Source organism: Sarcophilus harrisii, chromosome X (genome assembly GCF_902635505.1).
Source record: "Sarcophilus harrisii chromosome X, mSarHar1.11, whole genome shotgun sequence".
Lineage (NCBI taxonomy): Eukaryota > Metazoa > Chordata > Mammalia > Dasyuromorphia > Dasyuridae > Sarcophilus > Sarcophilus harrisii.
Window position 1 is genome coordinate 72,868,971 of NC_045432.1, and position 19,023 is coordinate 72,887,993.

The following is a 19,023-nucleotide window of genomic DNA, read 5'->3' on the forward strand; positions in this document are numbered from 1 at the left end:
CTGAATAACACATATTAACATGGGTCCCAGGTGGTTATATAGGAGTACAGGTAAAAATTGGAGAAGCGACCTCACAAAGGTGGTGGCAGGACTTTTGTGATAACCCTACTGTTTTCCTCCCTTGAAAGGGGCAGCCTCCACCTGGTTGACCACAGACCTGGCTAGCGTACCCCTTGGATAGAATGGAGATTTGTATCAAGAACTGGCAATTCAGCATACTTTACTCATTATAAAGACAATTAAAGAAACTAGGCCTAGGAAAACTATGCAAGATCAGTCTGTGATTTCTGGACCAATATCACCACAAAAATGTCTTTCTCCCCTCTTGCAGTAAGTTCCTCTAGTCCTTAAAAATATACCTAATGGTTTTATAATGATCATTTGTGTAGCTATATAACTTGGTATAAACAGAAGAAAAAAATGTTTGTAAAAGTTGCTTGAAATGAGAAGAGACATACTGTAACAAAAGACAATTTTAAGATACCCCTACTATGGGGATAGAGGAATGGCATGTGGAAGAGTGTATCACAAGAATAATCTTTTAAGTTTCCACAGTTTTATGTTTTCTTCCTACCTTTATAGCTTGTTTGTTGATAGAAATTGTTCCCATAACCCCTTAGGTAGACAATTTTTTCTTGGGGGAGGGGATAAAACACTATTCCACTTTCACTTAGGTTGAAAGTTATTTGTCTCTAATTGTGGAATTCCTTTTTTGCACCACCAGGATAAGTCACTAAAGTCACAAATGTGGTGATAAGCCTCATTGCCTCGGGGAAATGAGGGTTTTAATGATTGGTATAGTCTGGTAAACATCAATGGTAATCATCATGCCAACAAAAAACACAAGTTTATCCATCTCTATCCTCTCTCAACAAACCAATATGTTATTAAGACTTGAGTGTATTCCTTCAAAGACAGGAGATATAGAGGAAAATTGTATTATTGGTCTCTGAATCAATTCCAAAAGTCTAGATTTTATATACTGACTCTACCTTCTGTGCTAGTGGACAGCATGTCACATTATCCTTAAGTTTTTGCTTCTTGGGAATCAGCTTTTCTAGCTTCCGCTGCCCCTATTTTTGCAAATGAACTTGTACAAGCTAAGGAAAATGTCATCCTAAAATAGGGATAAGACCCCTAAAAGGATCATAGGCTCAGGCTATTCCCCCTCTGTGAAAAAAAGCCTCTGTAATGAAACCCAGATATGCTAATACTTTTCCAATAAGCCCCTGAGGGTGCTTTGGGGTTTATTCACAAAAAGGCTGGTATCCCAACTTGTGTCTCATATTTTTTTGGTTCCCTATAGTCTTCTATGTACCCTAGAACTGAGATGATTTATGTGTCTATTGTGGTTGTCTGCATCAGGGTTTGCAGTGAATGTACTTGTCTAAGGTCCACTTGATTGCCACCTGTTCCTGTGTATACTTGCAATAAAATCTCACTTATTTCTGTAACTATAAATCAGTCTCATATAATCATTTCCTGTAGCCTATGATTTGAGCCTGAACTCTAATCAGCTTGTCTACTCAGGCTAACATTATCACCTTAGTTCTCGATTCTTTCTTATACCATTATTACTTTAAAAGTGGCATGTAAGTGCTACAGCACTTTTCAGATAAAAATCCCTGGGTAGAGTTCCATTTGTGGAAGTCATAGAATCACATAGACTGTTAAAGCTGGAAGGGATCTTAGAAATTTTCTAGATCAACATGCTCATTTTTTACACAGAAGGAAACTGAGGGCCCAAAAGCAGAAGGAAACTTGCCCAAGAGGTTAGTGGCAGATTCTGTCCAAGAATTCAAGTCTTCTCACTTCTAGTCCAGTGTTCTTTCTCTAATTCTGAAACACAGAAAAATGTTTAACTGATATGAGTATTGTTCCTTTCCTAAAACAAAAACCAAAACCACCCATAATGGTCCCTGAAATAGTAGTATTTCCATTATCATGTCATCATGACTGGCAGAGGAGAGAGATGGTCTTTTAGGAATACTTTGAGAAGAAATTAGCAAAGTACAAAGGTTTAGAATAAAACCACTCTCCCTCTCCCAAGATGCACTTGTTGCAAAAATTTAAATGATGCTATCCAAGTGTAGCAACAAGTTGTCAAAAGGAGCTTATGAGGCCATAAACATCTAAGTCAAAACCTTCATATCTAGGTCCCACAATGAGAAGGGTATTTGTAGCCAGAGAATTCGGATAGTAGCCGGTCCTACAGAAAATCTGATTCAACAGGCATCTAGAAATCCTGATATTTGATTCTTTCCCTTATTTTCCTTCAAGATGCAGACTTGGAAACATCATCTAGGAATCATTTACCCATTTCATTCAATGTGGTGCTCCGACTCATTTTGTGCCCAGGATGAAGAATTCACTAGAGCAGTATTTCCCAGCAATTTGCACACTGCAACATTTATATACGTGTTGATTAAAATTGGGGAGGAGGGGCCGAAGAGGGAAACAAGAATTAATCCTTTGGAAAAAATAGATTTTATTATGATCGTGGACAGAGGAAGGAGAAACTGACACAGGACGTGCCTCGGTTGCCATAAGAGCCTCTCCAGTTGGGAATTCCGAGTTTACCTGAAGCCGATTTTGAGTGGGTTCTAATATCTGGTCACAAGAAGGGAAGGGAGGAAATAGAAAACAGGGCTGTCCTCAGAATACATGGAAGAGAGTGGCTCTGGTGGCAGTATGCGCCAAGGAGGAGCCCAGCAGCAGGGAAAGCCCGGCTTGCTGTGACACAGCAGTTAGGGATCTATCACACTGAGTGGAAAACACTGCACTAGTGAGTGGGGAGAGGGCTGCTTCCATCTCCAGTCGCAATCGCCTCCAGAAAAAGACCGGCCACCAACTGGCGATGCCTTGGCTTAGTTCACAGCATAGCCATTTCTGAGATAAGAAACTTGTTCTTAAAGTCCTCAGAATATCCTCCCCCCTCCCCTCGCCCCCACCCCTCAGGCGACAGCAGCAGCAGCAGCCGCAGCCACCGCGATGATGCTCTGGAGAAAAACAAAAGGTCTCTATTCCACTAAACTCATCTTGCAGTGTTGACAGGTTGGTCGCCGTGCCCATGCTGAGAGCCCAGATGCCAACGCTGCCAGAACAGAAGTCATCGCTGGCCCGGGGGGAGCGGTTCGCGCCACCAGCATTCCCAGCATCTCCTTTGGCTTCTCAGGTCCCGACCTCCTCGTTTGCGAGCTGAGGCCTGGGAGACTAAGGGCACGGCTGCCCGTGATTGGGCAATGCCCACAAGGCCGCCGGCTCTCTCCCCGGGGGGGAGGCAAGGATGGAGGGCACGATGCTGGCAGCTGCACAAGGAAGAACGGACCGAGGCCGGAGCAGCTGAGCCGGCGCGGGACGCAGGCGGTGGGACCCCGACCTCCCCGGCTCCCCCACCCCCACCCCGAGGGTAAGCGGGGGCTGGCGTCCCCCACTCCCCGGGGCGGCGCGCATGCGTTCCCCGCGCCAGCCGCCCCCGCCGCGCGCGCGCCCCCCCCCCTCCGTCCCCTCCCCTTTACCCCCGCCCGCTGCTGACTCCCAGGGCGGCTGGTCCTCCCCACAGCCAGGTAGGCACCTTACCGGGGGCAGGGGCGGGAGCCGGAGGCGCCGAGGGAGCTGCGGGCCCGGCCGGCTCGGTGCTGCTCGCTCTCCCGGTCCCCGTCAGCGCCGTCACCTCACCGCCGCCTCACCGCTGCCGTCACCTCCGCCTCCTTCTCTGCGCCTCGTTCGCTTGACAGCTGCCGCTCGCGCCCTCCGCGTCTCGAGCCCGCGCTTGCGCCCGAGAGATGGGGAGTGGGAGGGGGAGGGAGAAGGAGGGGGGTCGGGGACGGAGGCGGGGTTGGGCCGCCCTGCCTCGCGCCCCGGCTCCCCAGGGACCCCCGCGTGCGCATGCGCACTCCGCAGCATCTTGCTTCACCCTCCCTCCTCCCCCCACTTTTCATCTTCCAGCTAGCGGTCCCTCAACCTTCTAGAAGCATCTGGAAATCGGGTTGGGGCGGGGGGCTCCACCCCTCATCCTGGCAGAGGATGTCTGGGTCCTGGTTTGAGAGTCACAAAAACCCCTCCCAGTGTTTGGTTGAGGTCATCTACTCCAACTCTGTCCTACAGATGGGGAAACTGAGTCCTACCCAGGAGCAGGGGCTCATGGGCACAGAATGCCAGAGCTGGGAAGAATCCTAGAGGGCCAGCCGGTAAACACGCTGGCCGGAGGGGCAAAAGTGCCTTTTGCTGTTCCCGGCCCCTATCACTCCCAGTCTAGAACGTGGCCAGGCAGCAACCCGGCCAGCCGCCTTCTCCATGGAGCCGGGCACCGGCTCCGCCCTTCCTCCACTTGTCCCACTGGGAGCCGCCACCCAGCAAATATCCCCTTGTCCGTCTTTAAAATCACTAAGAGACGGTGCCATCCACAGTCTGGGAACAGGTGGGAGGTTGGGACTGGCGCTTGGGGAGTCTTCCATGGCAGAGACCCCTCAGGCGCCATCCCAGGGACGCTGGGTGGGTCAGAAGGTCACCTTTCCCCGGTGTGATGAGTTTTCCCTGCTGTTCCAGTCCCCCTTCCCAACCACGCCCACCCTGCCCATCCTTTCCCTCGCCACCTTCAAACAGACATTTCCCTGGAATGGACAGTGGGGACGTCCCCCAGAAGCCATCCCCTTTGCTGCTCCATCTTGCCACCTGACCCAACCCTACTCAGAGCATCTTGAAATGATGGCTGAAGCTAGTCCCTTCTTTCTTGCCAGGAACTTCTTACTCATTCAAACAAAATCCCTGCTACTGGGCTTTTATTTCTTTTCGTTTTTTACTTCTTTCCTCCCTGCTGGTGGAAAACAGGGCCATTATTATGACTAATAATCCTTTATTTTCTGGAAAGCTGCTATTACATTTTATTCAAGTCTCTACTTTGAGCTAAATAATCTTGAACAGTTTTTCATGTGTACTATTCTCCAAGCCTTGATTTTCCTTACTGACTCACCTTTGCTAGATAGACTGTTTGCCTTTTAGTCGGTTTCTGTTTGAAAGCTGCAATTTCATGGTGTGAGGTGTACCGGGTGTGGAAACTCTCCCGAGTTCCTTTGGAGATCCTGGCTTTCTCTAATGACCGAGGCCATCAGGAGATTCAGCATTTTGGCTTTGGTTGCTCACCTGGTATGTGCAAGTCAGGGCTTGAACTTCTCTTCCCTACTCTAAGACTGGTTCTCTATGTGCTGGACTGTACAGCATCTTGTCAGTAAGTTGATTTTTAATCAGGTCCGACTCTCCGTGATCCCATTTGGGGTTTTCTTTGTAAAGACACAGGGGAGGTTCGCCATTTCTTTCTCCAGTTCTTTTGATAGATGAGAAAACTGAGGCAAACAAGGTACAGTGACTTGCTCAGGGTAACACAGCTAGAAAGTGTCTGAGACCAGATTTGACTCTGATTCCAGTGTCCTATTCAATGCTCCACCTGGCTATTATGCTACCCAGCTATGCCGTAAGGGGGGAAACACTTCACATAGATGGGGGAAATGGGGTGCCCAGACAGGTCTTTTAGAGAATCATTGTCGTAGGAGGAGAGTTTATTGAATCCAGATGGAAATTGCATGAGCTGCCTGTCATTTGTGATGATGGACTACTATTATGTATCAAGGACTAGGTCTTTCCATCTCTTGCCAGAGGAGGAGACAGCTGCCAGCATGCAGACACTCACAAGGGGGAAATGCTGCAGCAGGAAATCCAAAATGTGGGAGGCTGGCAGCTAGCACCATGATACAGTGACTGGCTGGGAAGGGTTTAGGGGAATCTGGGAGGAATTTGAGCAGAAGCTCTAACGGCCTGCCATGCTCAACTCAGGGTGTTTCCATCAGCCAGCCCCACGTGGGGGTCACTTGGGGAGGGGGCAGTGGCAACACTAGCTTCATGACCTTGGTCTAGTCATTCTCCTTGAGGCTCATTTCCCTCACACGTAAGGTTAAAATCAGACTCCATCTCCTGACTGCCTTAGAACAAACAAACTCATATTTGGAAGAGAGTCCTCATAGAGCTGTGAATCACTATGGCCACCTACAGAGCAATAGGGCCCATGCTCCCTTTACATCTGAGTGACAAAAAGAACAGAATAGTCATTGACTCCTTTTCTGGTCTTTTGAGCCTCACATCAACCCTGGGAGGTGGATATTATTCACTCCTGATTACAGATGAGGAAATCAAACTTCAGGGAGTTTGTGCAGCACACCCCACGTTGCTCACATAGCTCATGTCAGAGGGAAGATTTGAACCCAAGCTTTATGATTTCCAATCCTTCATTCTTTCTACCACAATCCTTAGAGGAAATCCTCACACAACAGGATAATCTTTCCCCAAACTTACAAATCTCAAAGTACCCAAAATATATAGACTGTCCCTTAACTGATGAATTATTAAAGGATCAAAATGGGCAGTTCTCAAGGGAAGAAATCTAACTTGTAAGAATATTTTAAAGTAATATTTTAGTTTTCAAAATACATTCAGAGATAGTTTTCAACATTCACTTTTTTAACTTGCATAATGGTTTATTCTCATTTTTTATTATAGTTTTTTATTTACAAGATATATTAATGGGTAATTTTCCAGCATTGGCAGTTGCAAAACCTTTTGTTCCAATTTTTCCCCTCCTTCCCCCCAACTCCTCCCCTAGATGGCAGGTAGGCCAATACATGTTAAAGTATATCAACATTCACTTTTGCAAAACCTTTTGTTCCAAACTTTTCTCCCTCTTCCTCCTCCCAAGAAGCAAGCAATGATTAAACACGTGTAATTCTAAATATATTTCCATATTCATCATGCTACGTAAGAAAAATCAGATCAAGTGGGGAAAAACGTGAAAAAAAAACAAGCAAGCAAACTACAAAAGGATGGAAATCCTATTCTTTGATGCACATTCAGTCTCCATAGTTCTCTCTCTGGATATGGATGGCATTTTCTATCACAAGTCTATTGGAATTGCTTTGAATCACTGCATTGTTGAAAAGAACCAAGTTCATCACAGTTGATCGTCACATAATCTTGTTCTTACTGTGTACAATATTCTTTTGCTTCTGCTCACTTCACTCAGCATCACTTCATGTTAGTCTTTCCAGGCTGTTCTGAGATCAACCTGGTCATCATATGTTATAGAACAATAATATTTCATTACATTCATAGATAATAACCAGCCATTCCTCAACGGAGGAGAATCCATTCAATTTCCAGTTTCTTACCACTACAAAAGGGGCTGCTACAAACACTTTTGCACATATGGGTCCTTTGCCCTTTTTTTTTTTAATTTTTTTTTATTTAATAGCCTTTTATTTACAGGTTATATGCATGGGTAACTTTACAGCATTAACAATTGCCAAACCTCTTGTTCCAATTTTTTCCCTCTTACCCCCCCACCCCCTCCCCTAGATTCCTTTGCCCTTTTTTATGATTCTTTGGGATACTGACCCAGGAGACACACTGCTGGATCAAAGGGTATGCACAGTTGGAGAGTCCTTTAGGTATACTTCCGATTTGCTCTCCAGAATGGTTGGATCATTTCACAATTCCACCAGCAATGCATTAGTGTCCCAGTTTTCCCTCATTCCCAACAACATTTGTCATTATCTTTTCCTGTCATCTTAGCCAATGTGAGAGGTATGAAGTGCTACCTCAGAGTTGTCTTAATTTGCAGTTCTCTAATCAATAGTGATTTAGCAAGGTATAAGAACCTATAGCCATTAGAAAGCAAATATTCCAAATCACTAACAATGACAGAAATGAACATTAAAATAACTCTGGGTTTCCAACTCACACGTACCAGATTGGCAAAATTGACAGAAAAGAATAATGACAAATGGTGGAGGGGATTGTGGGAAAATAGGCACATTTGATGCACTGTTGGTGGAGCTGTCAATTGGTTCATTCTGGAAAATGATTTGGAACTAGGCCACCAAAGCTACTAAACTTTGCCTTACTAGTAGGCAAATACCCAAAAGAAAATTTTTTAGAAAAGAAAGAAAGAGAAAAGATCCCACGTACAAAAATTGATTATAGTTTTTTTTTTAGTAGCAAAGAACAATAAACAAAAAAATACCCTTTTGTACATGAATGCAATTGAATACTATTATACTGCAAAAAATGGAGAATTTCATAGATGCCCAAGAAAACTTTGCACAAACAGATGCAAAGTGAAACAAGTGGGACCAGGAGAAGGATTTTTTAAAATTTAATAGCCTTTTATTTACAGGTTATATGCATGGGTAACTTTACAGCATTAACAATTGCCAAACCTCTTGTTCCAAATTTTCACCTCTTACCCCCCACCCCCTCCCCTAGATGGCAGGATGACCAGTAGATGTTAAATACATTAAAATATAAATTAGATACACAATAAGTATACCTGACCAAAACGTTATTTTGCTGTACAAAAAGATCAGACTCTGAAATAGTGTACAGTTAGCTTGTGAAGGAAATCCAAAATGCAGGTGGGCATAAATATAGGGATTGGGAATTCAATGTAATGGTTTTTAGTCATCTCCCAGAGTTCTTTCTCTGGGTGTAGCTGGTTCAGTTCATTCCTGCTCCATTGGAAATGATTTGGTTGATCTCGTTGCTGAGGATGGCCAGGTCCATCAGAACTGGCCATCATATAGTATTGTTGTTGAAGTCTATAATGATCTCCTGGTCCTGCTCATTTCGCTCAGCAGCAGTTCCTGCCAGTCTCTCCAGGCCTTTCTGAAATCATCCTGCTGGTCATTTCTTACAGAACAGTAATATTCCATAATATTCATATACCACAATTTATTCAGCCATTCTCCAACTGATGGGCATCCATTCAGTTTCCAGTTTCTGGCCACTACAAAAAGGGCTGCCACAAACATTTGTGCACATACAGGTCCCTTTCCCTTCTTTATAATCTCTTTGGGATATAAGCCCAGTAATAACACTGCTGGATCAAAGGGGATGCACAGTTTGATAACTTCTTGAGCATAGTTCCAAACTACTCTCCAAAATAGTTGGATTCGTTCAAAACTCCACCAACAATGCATCAATGTCCCAGTTTTCCCTCATCCCCTCCAACATTCATCATTATTTTTCCCTGTCATCTTAGCCAATCTGACAGATGTGTAGTGGTATCTTAGAGTTGTCTTAATTTGCATTTCCAGGAGAAGGATTTATACTATTATGTCAAAAGTATGAAAATTAACAATTCTGAAGGACTTAGAAATTTTGGTCAATCAACCATGATCCCAGAGGACTGGCATTGAGGAATGTTATCCACCTCCTAGAGGAGAGATGATAAATTTATGTGCACACTTTGGGAAATAGCTAATATGGGAATTTGTTTTGTTTGACTATATGTATTTAGTACAATGGTATTGCTTTTTTCCCTTTTTTCCAGGAACAGGGAAGGGAGAGGGGAGAAAAATGTTCAATAATTGGGAAAATAAATACCTTTGTAAAAAAAATGTAGAATAACAACAAATAATCAGGAGAAGAAACTCAACTTTGGAACTAGCCCAGACTTTTCTTGATTAGGAATTGTTCATATTGCAGAATCACACATCTTGAATTGGAAATTAATATATATATATATCCAAATAATTGGGTTATTATTTTAGTTTAGGTGTTATATGTCTCAGGATTTAAAAATAAACTATCTTTAAAAAAGACAATTATGTTTCTAAACATTGAATTTATGGAGAATGCAACAATATGGAAGCAATACAGCTTAGCTTTAGTGGATAGGTTGTTCAGTTTGGAATTATTCAAGACTTGAGTTAAAATTCTGTCTCTGTCAGTTACTAACTGGATGAGCCTCTTAGGCAATAGGAAAAACCGACTATTTCAATGTTGCTTGTGAGGTGTTCTACCTTTGTCCAGCTCCCTAAGACTGTGTAGTTGAATCATAAGATAGTTATAGTTCCCCTGGTAGAGGAAGTCTCCTCATCCTTATCCACTCCCAATTAGAGTCTACAATATTCCCCTGATTGTCAGTGGGGAGATCTTAGCCCCTAAAGAAAGCCTAATCATAGAAAAGCAGCACAGCTCCCATGAGTACTACCCTTTCTCCATGTGCTTCTCACATATCCCAGTTATGAGTAATAGCAAGTCCCACCCTCTTCTTTCTATGCTATTTCCTCTTTTTACCCACCCTTCTATTTTTCTTATTCAAACCCTTGGAACAGAACCAGTATACCCCCTGGATCTCCTGTTTTTTTCTCCTTTAACTCATCCATTACTCTTTGAGGGCATTAAGATTCTGAAGGGACACTTGTAGGATCTTAGCATTGAATTCAGGGGTTTATTGCCATAAAAGATTTAATACATGGTTCTCTGGGGAGGGGGAATGTACATATGACACACTTTTAAGTTTAATCTGCATTATTAACATTTTCTCTATTACATTCTTAAGTCTAGATAATAAACAAAACAATGAATGAAATCCTGAGTTGTAACCTTTGCTAATTTTCAAGCAACTTTATTTGCTGGGTCTCATCACCCCCCTTCAGAAACTAAGGTAGTTTAGGGGAAATTCTCTCCCCCAAGGTATTGGGGAAGATGTCCATACTTTGTTTTTGCTAATTCTTCAAAGCAAATATCATTTTGTAAAAGCTAATCGACATGAATTAATTTAATTGGAACTGGGCTGTTAGTCACAGAAGCCTAACATCGCCAGAGTTGGAGGGAGTAAAGAGCTAATGGCAATAAAGAGAAATTCCCCAACCCTGAATGTATTTTAGGACTCTAAGGAGAGATGCAAACTGGCCTTGTTCTGAGAGAGAGCGGAAAACCACCTAGTTACACTTGATGCTTGAACTAATTCTGGATACGTGCAGTAGATTTTCTTTGAGGTGGGAAATGTGAATTTTGGTTATGACCTTCCTGGACCTTTTTCTTTTGAGGTTCTTTTCCAGGAAATGATGGATGTATTTTTTTTTATCTTCACTTTTCCCTGAGGTTTTATAATACAGAGGCAGAATTTTAACTCAGGTCTTGAATGATTTGAAACCCAACAATCTATCCACTAAAACTAAATCATAAGAAAAATACATAAAAGGCTCATCTGAGTAATATGAATACCTACCGTTACTGCTGGTCCCCCTCCTCCTCTGTAATCTCACACCTCATTCAGTGCTATAATTGTAAAGGTCATAAATTCATTCTTAAACAGAATAGGATCTAGCAATTTTCCCAATGTCTCCAGTTTTATTTTCTCCATTTCCTGATTCTTGGCATTTCCCCTGGCTGTCCCCCATGTCTGGAATGCTCTCCCACCTCATCTCTGTCTCTTGCCTTCTCCGGCCTCCTTCAAGTTTCTACTGAGATCCTGCCTTGTACAGGAAGCCTTTACCAATCCTTCTGAATTCTTGTGCCCTCCTTCTGTTGGTTATTTCCTATTTGTCCTGTCTAGAGCTTATTTCTACACGTTGTCTTCCCCATTAGACCGTGAGCTACTTGAATGTAGAAACTATCCTGTGCCTCTCTTTGTCTCCCTGGTACTTAGCACAGTGTCTGACACATAGCAGGTATTTGATAAATATTTATTGACTGACTCATCTCTATAGTTTTGTTTCCTTGATTGGAGCTTTGTGCCAGGACTAGATTGCACTCCCCACTGTGCTTTTGAATAGAGCTGTTGCAGTTGCTTGGTCTCACCCTAGGTTCTTGTGCTGAAGTCCACCTCCTGTGATTAGCCCCCACCCTGGATCTTTGAGTTTCAGAGTTCTGAGCCTTCAGATCCATTTGAGGACAGGACTCCGAAATCCTTGCCTTGGGTATCCTGGTCTGAGTGCTGTGGTGCCACGCTGATCTCTACTTGATTCTGCTTTCTTGCTCTTTCAGTCTTAGAGATTTCTGATTACCTGAAACATCATCAGGGGAGCCCTCTGGTCTTGCTTTCTAACTGTGTCCCTTAACATATGTTGGTTAGTTTCTCCCTACTACCCACTCTCTGCCTGGGGAGTCTGTGGGAGATTGTACTTCTCTGGCTATTGGGGGCCGAGAATGAGGCTATCCTTGACTTTTTCCTATTATTTCTTTAATTGCTGTGTTCTAATTAAATGCTTTGTTACTGGATTTATGATTTCTGTCTACTTCTACTAATCCTGGATGGAAGCTCAAACCGTATTTGTATAACTATGATTACTCCACATATGCTCCCCCACTGAACCTGGGGGGATCTAGAGTTGTGTGGAACCTATTCTACTCGACATGGCCTATACTTTCTCATGATATATTAGCTAGAATGTGATGAGGTCCTGGAATTGACAAAATGTGCAAGTCCCAGATTAACTTCTACAGCCATTTAAGACTACATTAGTATTTCATCAGTCAATATTTATTGAACAGCCACTATAATTGGAGCGCTGTTTGAGGTGCCACGGGAGACAAAGAAATAGAAGATAAAGACCGTACTCTCCAAAAATTCACTATCTAATTGAGGACATAAGATACGGAAATGTTGCTATAATAAAATACATGTTAAGTACCTACTGTGTGCTGAGCTTGGCACTGGGGGCGATACAAAATTTAGATCCGACATCTCTGCCTTCCTGCCACTTATAATTCAGTGCATGTAAAAACATAATAAGAAAGTTTCTGAGTTCCAAGAGACCAAAGAAGTTATCTACTCCAACAAAAGCGGTCCAAGGGATGTGTCAGGGGAGAAACAAAATCACTTCTGACTGCCTTGATCCCAAGTAGCTTCCTTGAGAAGGTTCAGCCTTGTGCTTTGCTTTGAAGTACAAACAGTAAGAAAGTGAGGAGGGTATTGCAGGAAGGGGAAATAGTATGGGCAAAAGGCAAAGAGGTGGTAGAATCCTAAACCTGTTTGGGATTCAGTGAGTATGGCTGAACAAGAGTTATTCTAGCAGAGTAGGTGGTGATAAAGCCAATGCAAATCGGGATCAGATTTTGAAGACCTCGAATCAAAAGGTCTTCATCTTATGGGTAATAAGGAGCCATTGATAGTTTTGGAGCAGAAAAATGGCATGATAGAATGGGTCTGTCTTAGGAAGATCATTGTGGCAGCAGTACATAGCTTGGAGGTTGGCAAGAAACCCAGGTAGGAGGCTAGTGCAACAATCCAGGCATGACATAGTGAATGTTTAACTTTGGGAGTCGCAGTGGGAATCTAAGGGAGGCCTTGAACTATTGTATTATGCCCGGGAGAATGAAAGATAGCACTTGATGATTTGCAGGATGAAAAGAATCTGGGAAAAGGGGGAAATCAGAGGCCCCAGGTTTCAAGCCTGATGCCATTGACAAAAATCAGATTCCTGATTCATTCCCACGGGTTCATCCATGATAGTGAAGCTAAAGTGGGGAGGAGTGTCCTTTCCAATAGACTCTTCCCCAGAGTTTGACCCCTTCTAAGTCCCCATAAGTATCAATAGCTAACATTTGTATAGCACTTTCATATTTGCAAAAGACATTGTCTTATTTGGTCTTCTTAGCATTTTGTTTTATCCCCATTTTACAGGTGAGGAAGCTGAGACTCGGAGATGCAGAGATTTTCCCATGCTCACACAGTTTGTAAGTATTAAAGACAGAATTTAAACCCAGGCTGTCTCCCAATTCCCTCGCTTTCTCAATTGCCTTATGATGCCTTGTTCACCACTTTCTCTGTTACGCTGTAATCCCTCTTCTAAAGAGCCAGAAGGACAGCTAGATACGATAGATAGATACCACAAGATCTAAAAGTTGGGGGAATCATTTCACTTTGTGCCTCCTTGTCCTGTGAATGAAGAGCCACCTAAAGTGTTATGTGCCCACAGAGATGTACCCACCAGCAGATGGCAGCAGTCTCCTGAGAAATCATTCATTGCTTCTCCAAGAGTAGGACACCAGGTGGTAGCAATCCACTCATGGGCTTTTCTTGGAGCCTCTGGGTGTGTTTTTGCTCAGGCGGTTTTTAGGCGTATCTGACTTTTCGTGACTCCGTTTGGGATTTTCTTGGCAGAGACACTAGAGCCGTTGGCCGTTTCCTTCTCCAGTTCATTTAACAGATGAGGAAACTGAGGCACACAGGGTTAAGTGACTTGCTCAGGGTCACACAGCCAGGGAGTGTCTGAGGCGGCATTTGAAGTCAGGGAGAGGAGTCTTTCTGACTCTAGGCCTGGCGCTCTGACTGTCTGTGGTGCCATCTAGCTGCCCACGGATATCATGGTCTTGTTAAATTTTAGTTAAGGAGAATGTGATACATTCTAAGTGGGCTGATGGGAAAAAAGGGGTTGGGTACTGTTGACAGTTATAGACAGCACTTGGTAGGACCATTATCGTTCCAATTCTTTGTTATTTTATCCCCAACCCTTAAAAACCAGCTTTGGCAATTGTGACATCTCAGACCTGTGCCACGTTCTCTCAGCACAGACCATGCAAGAGCTACAAGGTCAATAGCAAAGCACTGAACACCTAAAACAAGGTAAATAACAAGAGAGACATAAATGGAAAATAGAACTATTCTTGACCCCACCTTCAGTGTATGAAACCTGGTGGTAGAAGAAGGAATAAGCCTTTTGGGAAAAGCTTACACAGGAATAGAAACACTCCCTCTGGAGTATGAGTGGGGGGAGTGAGGAAAGCTCTCTTCTGCATGAAGAGCCTCAGGGCTCTGGCTCAGATCAAAAACCTTTCTCTCTGTGCAGTCAGTCTCCTGGGTTCCCATTCTCTAGAATCCAAATATGTTAAGTTTCAACTGAAATACTGGCACCTCATGTTGGGCACACCAATTGTCTTTACATCAAATTTCCCTGGTTTGGTTCTCCACCTAGTCAGCTCGGAAAGATCCTGGGACTTCCCTCTCAAGGTACTGACTTGTCTGCTCACTTTAATTTTTTTTTCCAGTTTGCACCTCTTGACATCATCTTTACATCTAACCAGAAGGCTCGTGGGATTCTGGCATCCTGAGCCTTCTGCTAATACACCTTTTTGCCTTTCCATTATAGGTACTTGGAATCATTCTGGAGAGTTCTAACACAGATGAGGAAGTAGTTGGAATGGGATTCTGCACTGGAATGTCTTTTTGCACAAATGGAAGATTTTAAAATCCTAGGGATTCTTAGTGATGAAAAGTATCGTACACTTTCTTACAACGAGGAGAGAGATGCGTGGAATTCAGCCATATGGGAGTATTGGATTCAGACTCAGAGCCCTGGGATTTGAATCCAGTCTCTGACTTTTGCTTGTGTGACCTTGAGTAATTCACATACTTCCCTGGGCCTCATTTTCCAGATTTGGGGAATGAAGGAGTTGGACTACATGGCCTATAAGGGCCCTTCATGTTAGACATCTCGAAGCCTAGATTTTACGCTGAATAGTCTAAATAGGCACAAGCTGATCATTAAAGGCTCTCCAGGGAGCCAGGCAGCCAGTTATCATTTGGGCCTATGAGAAAGATGGTAAATCCCAGCAGGAAAGCAGAAGAGGCCAGACATAGTACAATTTGGTTTTTGTAGTTTCAAGAAACTAAAAAGGGTGATTTGTGGCTCTCTCAGGGGAAGATGTGTGCTACAGAGCAGGACAGGAGAGCAGCAACTTCTCAGTTTTTGAACTTGGGTCACCCAGTTCCTCCTGTCTCAGGAAAGCCTTGGGTAACCCTGGCTCTGAGGTTAGAAAAGAGGTAGATAGCAAGGTTTGTGTTAGATTGTCATGTGAGAATGCTGGTGGACAAGATCCCTTATATTGGATCCAGAAGCTCTGGAACATCCTAAGAACGTGCCATGTTCTGGTCCAGAGGACCGCTAGAATCCTCAGTGAGCTGCTCTATGGTTTGGAATATGGATTTTGGGCCTTAAAGTAGCTACTCTGTGACTCTTAGGTTCACAGCTGAGTATTGACAAGAACTCCTGGGGATCAATAGTCATCGGGTGAGAAGTGGGGGGTGCGTTGAAAGGGAGAGTTTCAGCTATGCACCTACAATCGACAGAAGCTTGTAGACTATTTCAGCTTTTACTGAGTGGTATATTCTCAGTTTCTGGTCCCATTATCTGGCTGGGTTAGAAGAAGAAGAAGATCTGGTTAGCAAAATATTCTGCTGAATAGACACCGTATGCATTTTTTCTTTCTATACATAGATTTCCAAGTTTTTTGAGACTTAGAATAGCAGAAAACCTACATGCATTTGTGACAGCATTTGTCATCAGCAGAGTGAGCTGGAGAGCTGTGTCTGCCATCCCAAATCTTAGTTCCTCTATGACTGAGGAAGGCTAAGTTGGGATATGGAAATACACAGACTCAGCAGTTCCCTATTTCTTTTTTTAATTCATTTTTTTATTTTTCCCCAATTCCAACAATCATTTTAAAAAGTGAGTTTCAAAGAAATGATCTCCCTTCTTCCCTCCCAATTCCCCTTCTAGAGAATGCGTGCAAATTGATATAGGTTATACATATGTAGTCACACAAAACATATTTCCATATTAGTCATATTGTAAAAGAAAACATAGACCCAAATAAACCCCCAAGAAAATGAAATTTAAAAAGTATTCTTCAGTTTGTAGTCAGACTCCATCAGTTCTTTCTCTGGGTATGGATGGCATTTTTCTTTAGTCCTTCGGTGTTATATTGGATCATTGGATTGCTGAGAATAAAGGCTGTTCCTCATTTTGACCCCTCTCTTTGCACGTGGTCATTGGTCTGACTGCTCACATATATGTGTACTAGATGGGGAAGAAGGGTCCCTTGTCCATGGTCAGAGAACAGACAACCAGGGTGTCAATCTATCCTTGGAAGATTAAGGCTGGAGCTTCCACTGCCAATAATGGAAAAAAAGTTTTCTTGCCCCACTTGGCTTGAATATGATATTGATGGAAAATACTTGTGATATGACTATTGATAATGGTGGTTACAAGCATCCTGAATTCATTAGAGGTAGAACATCCAGCAGCTGATACTCTTTGTGAACTGGTTGATCCACAAGATAGGGAAGTTAGAGCCCGTAGGATATCTGTGGCTATTATCGCAGTCAGGACATCAAAGAAATGCTGACGAGTCAAGTCAGCAATTCACCCCACATCAATCATCGGTGCCCATTGACTGGTCTGGAAGGAAGTAGTGTACTTTATTGATCAGAACTTCATCATTAGCACAGGTGAACTTGGCAAAGATTATAGAAGTAAGGCTGCTAAAACATCCATATCTTCTAAGGCCATTGGAATTGATGGCAATTCCTTTGCCAATATGGTAATAGAGGAAGTACTTACAGCAAAAGATACAGAGGTGAAAGGTCAGCTTTGATTTCTACTCAACTCTGTTATTGCTTTGAAGTCCTGTGGCAAAAGTCAGAAGGAAAGTATGCGTATAAATGGTTATGGACCTAATTGTATGGTGGAATCATGGGGTGGGCCCAAGAAAATAATGAATGCAAAAACCCTTTGCCTTGACTTCAACCTACCAAAACCACAAATGAATCTTGGTGTGTAAATGAATTAAATTCATTCAAGATTTAGTGATTTAAGTCACTTAACCCCAATTGCCTCAGCAAAAAGCAAAAATAAATAAATAAAGTTGTTTATTATAAGCTAATTAGGAAAGAAAGAAGTTATATGTCTAAAGACATTTTATGCTAAAAAATCAAAAGTTATGAAATGCTTGGCGCTGAGAAAGAGATGAGAAAATGCACCTCCCTCCTTTTTCAGGAGAATTGCGGGGGAGGGCTATGGGTATGGAATATTGCATGTTGGCTCTGCTAGTTTTGTTAAAGTACTTCTCCCGTCCCTTAATACCTCCCCTGCCATCATTCTCTCTCTCTCTTTTTTGTTACTAAGAGTGTCTCACTGAGTAAGAGAGAGGAGTGAATGGGCAGATTTAGAAATAAAGAGAATGCAAAAAAGAAAAAATACCAAGAAAAAAAAAAGATCCCATAAGATAAATCCTTGATCAAACTAGTTTTAGCAGGTACTAGTTAATTGTTCTCTCCCTTCCTCCCTCTCTGTCTGCTGCTCTCTGTCTTTCTCTGTCTGTACCTCTCTTTTTCTCTCTCTTCCTCCCCTCCCCTTTTCTCTCTTTTTCTCTTTGTCTCTCTCTGTCTCTCTTTGTCTCTTTCTCTCCCTCCCCCCTTTCTTCCGCCCCTCTCCCTTTTCTAATACACAGACACACACACGCACACACACATGCACAAAAGTACAGGTAGTTTCAAGGAAAACTTATCATTCAACCAACCTATATTAAGCTGGAGTAGTCAAGAAAAGTCTGGCCTCACAGTCAGGAGAATGGGGCTTCTGGTTCTGTCTCTAACACATGCTGGCTGTGTGACCCTGGCCAACTCACTTTACTTCTTAGTTCTGCAATTGATGCTAAGATCATTTAGTAACCGATGAGTTACTGAGCTACGTCTCCACACATCTCAGCTCCACTGAGCTACAGGCCCAATCCAAAATAATGAGCAGAGTGCTTACTCTAGATCCCAGAGAACTAATAAATTAAGAAAAAAAAGCCCTAAACATTTTGCCTAAATGCAATTCCAGTCTCAGGGACTTTTGGCCCCTGTCCTAATACCCAGCTAGTATGATGATGGTCTTGTACATTATAAAACGTGTCGGATTACCTTGCCTCCATTTCCACTATTTACATCACAGCCCCCATTGTTTTTTTTTTTTTTATAATAGCTTTTTATTTACAAAACACATACATGAGTAATTTTTCAACATTGATCCTTGCAAAAACTTCTGTTTCAACTTTTCCCCTCTTTCCTCCACCCCCTCTCCTAGATGGCAAGAGTCCCATACATATTAACTATGTTCAATGCAATATATGTATACATATTTAGACAGTTATCTTGCTGTACAAGAAAGATCAGCTTTAGGAAGAAGGTAAAAATAACCTGAGAAGAAAAAACAAAAATGCAAGCAAAAGTAACAGAAAGAGTGTAAATGTTATGTTGTCTCCATACTCATTTCCCAGTGTTCTTTCTCACAGACCCCATTCTTGTAAATCCCCTGGACCAGGTGGATTCTTGACCTCTCCCAATCATCTGAAGTTGGACAAGACATTGATCAGCCTACATTCTTCAACTCTGTCCCAGGATCCCTGGGTAATTTTGTGAATGAC

At 42.8% G+C, this 19,023-nt stretch overlaps 1 protein-coding gene and 1 long non-coding RNA gene across 3 annotated transcripts in view; one reads left to right on the forward strand and one right to left on the reverse strand.

The window, feature by feature from the left end:
• Positions 1–3,904, reverse strand: part of RAB9B (RAB9B, member RAS oncogene family) — a 17,017-nt gene extending 13,113 nt beyond the window's left edge. Inside the window, exons 1-2 of the mRNA XM_031944323.1 lie at positions 3,580–3,904; positions 1,766–1,839 (exon numbers count right to left, since the gene is read on the reverse strand). The gene's annotated coding sequence lies outside the window, so the exon portion shown is untranslated. The remainder of the gene's footprint in view (positions 1–1,765; positions 1,840–3,579) is intronic.
• Positions 2,608–17,394, forward strand: LOC116420180. Of its 2 annotated transcripts, none has more exons than XR_004230456.1 (3): positions 2,608–3,409; positions 13,460–13,512; positions 14,925–17,394. It is a non-coding gene; the product is annotated as an uncharacterized LOC116420180 (long non-coding RNA). The 2 variants fall into 2 exon arrangements; XR_004230457.1 differs by lacking the exon at positions 2,608–3,409 and adding an exon at positions 3,513–3,566.
• The last annotated feature ends 1,629 nt before the right edge of the window (positions 17,395–19,023 follow it).